Raw genomic sequence first — 4,128 nt, 5'->3', positions numbered from 1 at the left:
ACCTGAGCCTTTTTTTTTTTTTCATGCAGAAAACAACCCTTTCTAAAAGCAGAAAACCCTTGAACTTGATACAGGGTTTTTCATAGAGCTGCTGAGATGATAGAGTTTAATATTGGAGAACATAGCTGCTGGCCTGTTTGAGTCAGCTGGATCTTGATGCCTTGGGAGTTAGAGACAGTTCCAAAACCCCATCCGGCTGGTCGGGGACGGGGGTCCCGGCTGCAGTCCAGTAACCCCCGCTTGCCCCCGCCCTCCTCCTGCAGGGGAAGGCATGGGAAGGAAGGACTTTTCCCGGACCGCTGCCGGCAGCAGCCTCTCTGCCTTTCCCCTCGCCTTCTGCTGACAGCTCAGGCTGTTAAGCAGGTACTGTCTTCAGAAATGAAGCCCTGTGGGAGCCACTCAGCTGCCTGTCAGAGGTCCTCTGCATCCCCTGGCCCCCATCCCTCCTCCTCAGGGCTGTGGGAAGATCCGACCGTTTGATCCTCCTGAGCTTGAGCCAGGGCTGCCTCGCTGCCCTCCGCCCTAGGGGAGATGTCTGAAGGAAGACTGATTTGGCGATGCTCAACTACAACCTGCTGTTAATTGCATTATGATTAGAAAATGTTCCCCAAAATACACTGTTTGGGTGGTGAAAATGAGCAGACTTCTTGCTGCCGTCGCTTCCCAATCTGCCAGGACGTGCAGGGTAACCAGGGCTTGTGCCGCTCGCAGGGCTGTGACGGGAGAGGGTTTCAGTGCCAAAGCGTTCCGAGGCTTTACAGAGAAGCCATCTGAAGGAGATGATGGCTTCCTGGCTCCGGCACATGTGTGTGTCTCTTGGTCTCCACCCGGACCTAGTCCGTGAGTGTCTGCTGGTGGCGGCGGTGCAGCACGCCGCTACACGTGGGAACCCCTTCAGTGCTGCACCTGGTACTCTCGCCAAGGCAAAAAGAGCTGGGGTGCTCCCCGTGCCGCGAAGCGGGTGCTGGGGATGTCCTGCGCTTGTCTCACTGAAGGGTCAAGGCGCGAGTCCCCTGAGCAGGGCAGAGCTGGTGTGGGCAGGGTCCCCACGCATCAACACGCTCAGGATGCAGTCATCTCAGAGGGTAAACCAGCTTCCTGCGCTCCACTGCAGCTGTTAAATCTGAGTTTATGAATGGCTTTATTTGATCCAAAACTTCATTTTTCTATCATGAATAAGTACTTGGCTTCAGGAGAGCTTTCTTGGCTTTCCTTTTGACATACAGCTTAGCACATAGGCTCCTGATCATGCCATTGTCCTGAATCAGTCAGTCTGTTACGTATTCGTTACTCATACACCTATCGAGGCTTCCGCAATCTCCGCAATGTAGTGTTCAAGCTGCTGCTCCATCTTGAAGATTTTTTTATTTTTTTTTAAAACAGAAATCTCTGAAGTTTTTCCAGTGACGAAGTGAGAGCATATGAATGACTGTCGCTTGTTGCTTCTCTTGAACAACATTGAAAGTTCCTGGGTCTGCTCAGGAGGTTACTTAGAACAGACACCTGAGCTCTCGTAGGGGGTGGCCTCTGCCCCCTCGCCCAGCCGGGGCTGCGGAGCTCTGTGTTTCCAGGCCGGGGACAAGCGCCTGTCCGTCCACAGGCACGCAGAGCTGAGCAGGGTGGTGAGGTTTCAACACTTCAAGACATAGAATCACAGAATCGGTTTGGTTGGAAGAGACCTCTGGGATCATCGAGTCCAACCTTTGCCCTAACACCACCACGTCAACCAGACCATGGCACTAAGTGCCACATCCAGGCTTTTCTTAAACACCTCCAGGGATGGGGACTCCACCACCTCCTTGGGCAGCCCATTCCAACCCCCAACAACCCTTTCTGTGAAGAAATAACTCCTCATTTCTAGCCTGGACTTCCCCTGGTGCAGTTTCAGGCCATGCCTTCTTGTCCTGTCACTGGTTACTTGGGAGAAGAGACCAACCCCCACCTGGCTACACCCTCCTTTCAGGTCGGTGTAGAGAGCGATCAGGTCTCCCTTCAGCCTCGTCTTCTCCAGACCAAACCCCCCAGCTCCCTCAGCCGCTCCCCATCAGACTTGTGCTCCAGACCCTTCACCACCTTCGTTGCCCTTCTCTGGACTCGCTCCAGCACCTCAAGGTCTTTCTTGTAGCGAGGGGCCCAGAACTGGACACAGCACTCGAGGTGCGGCCTCACCAGTGCCGAGTACAGGGGGACGATCACTGCCCTGGTCCTGCTGGCCACACCGTTGCTGATACAGGCCAGGATGCTGTTGGCCTTCTTGGCCACCTGGGCACACTGCTGGCTCATGTTCAGCTGGTTGTCAGCCAGCACCCCCAGGTCTTTTTCCTCTTGACCCCTTTCTAACCACTTCTCTCCCAGCCTGTAGCGTTGCATGGGTTTTTTGTGGCCGAAGTGTAGGACCCGGCACTTGGTCTTGTTGAACCTCATGCCCTTGGTCTCAGCCCATCGATCCAGCCTGTCCAAGTCAGTGGAGCATCAGCAGTCTGAAAGCAGTTTGCCGTTTTGCCGGTAGAACCAACTTTCTGCTCCCGGAGGAGAGAGTCCCTGATCTTTGTCCCCAGGTAATCTCGGCGAGCAGCTGCCGTTCGGCCTCATCCCCGTCCCTGCAGAGGGGCAGCGTCTGCCCTCGCACCAGCAGAAGCCTTCACTGCGAAGTTGTTTGGCATCGTGCTTCTGTTGTGACACTTCCTTCCTCCAAGTGTGAAAATGGCAAAGAATAAAACTGGCCTGAGGGCTTGCCGTTACCTCCTCAACAAGGAAATGCATTTTTTCCTGTTTAGACCAAATATTCTCAATGTGCTATCTGTCTGTAAAGGGTCAGCTTTTTGCAGAAACTATTTGAGGAATATTCTGCCAAGTCTGTGGAGCTCACTAAGGCTTTGGTAGGTGTAAGATAACAAGCCTGCAAGCAAGTTCGTTGCGTGCTTTTGAAAATTTTGGTATTCATCAGAAGGCAAATGAATAGGTTCTTCTGCAACATTAAGTATAAATTTATACTCTGTTGACTGAGCCTTGTTGTGAGACACCCCAGTTTCTTAGGAGCAGGATGATTCTCTAATACTGAAGGAGTTTATGAAACCTGATTGCAGTCCTTCTCTGGAATATAGGTTTTAGAGCAGGTGTTTGTGGTGTATTGAATCAGCTCTTTGAAGTCTCAATTGTATGGGCAATAGTGGAGATCGTTCTGGATGCTGAGTCTGGGCAAATCAGCGTCGCTTTTGGTTCTGTGCCCACAGAAGAGGTGCTGCTGTGTTTTCAGCAGCGTTGGAAATGTGATCATCTTCCTGTGTTTGATGTTGGTGTTCTTGGTTTATTGTGCTCTGTATTTGTAAGTCACAAACCTCAACTGTGAGGGGTTTTTAAAGGTCTTTGATCTTTTGCTTCATAGCATTAATCCTGTTTGTCGGGAACATGGATTTGAGCCTGTGTGTCCTGTGGTTCTGTCTCAGCCATGTTAGTTGATTTGGCACGGACACATGTTAGGGCTGGTCAGACTTTTGAACTGGCTCAAACTGAATTGTGTTTGAAATGTGGTGCAGTGATGCTTTTGTGATTGAAAAGCGTAAGTTTAGATCTCCATGCCATTTTTTTAATTAATTTCTGTATCACTGAGTAGTTTCATGTGTCTTCTGGTTTCTTCACTTGATCTTGAAGACAAATGGATCCTCCCTTTGGACCCTTCCAAGGCTTCCACTCCGTAACCTGATTTACAGGGCCAGTGCAAGTACCTTTCGCATGCTGGGGTACAGATGAGGACTTCTCTCTTTCGTAGTTTTTTGTTTTGACAAATCCCTCTCCAGTAGATGTATCTTTTCAAGCCTGTTGTCTGCCCTTAGCTGTAGTGGCTGGTGTCTGGCAAGAAGACGGGATGACAGCAGTGTAACACGTCCAGCATGGGTAGCTTCGTTACCTTGTGGTAGCTGTGATTTGGAGTGTGTGGTTTTGCACTTCTGAATTCAGAGCAAGCATCTTGCCGGCTCTTACCACCCGAAGGCTGGTCAGTCGTGGTCTGGTGCGCTCAGATACAGCCATCTTTGGATGGCTGCGTGGGAGGGGAGCTGTGCGTGGTCCTTCAGAGACGCTGGCCGTCCCCAGGGCTCGGCAGCGCTGCCGTGGCATCTGCTTGCTTCC

At 51.5% G+C, this 4,128-nt stretch overlaps 1 protein-coding gene across 1 annotated transcript in view; it reads left to right on the top strand.

Annotated features, from left to right (window-relative positions):
• The window catches only part of PWWP2B (PWWP domain containing 2B), a gene marked incomplete at its 5' end in the record, with an annotated part of 15,617 nt that overhangs the window by 10,321 nt on the left and 1,168 nt on the right, over positions 1-4,128 (top strand). The window lies entirely within an intron of this gene.

This window comes from Cariama cristata, unplaced genomic scaffold (assembly GCF_000690535.1).
Source record: "Cariama cristata isolate BGI_N322 unplaced genomic scaffold, ASM69053v1 scaffold34714, whole genome shotgun sequence".
Taxonomy (NCBI): Eukaryota; Metazoa; Chordata; class Aves; order Cariamiformes; family Cariamidae; genus Cariama; species Cariama cristata.
The sequence above is the reverse complement of the archived record's forward strand: the minus strand, read 5'-3'. Positions and strand labels throughout refer to the sequence as shown.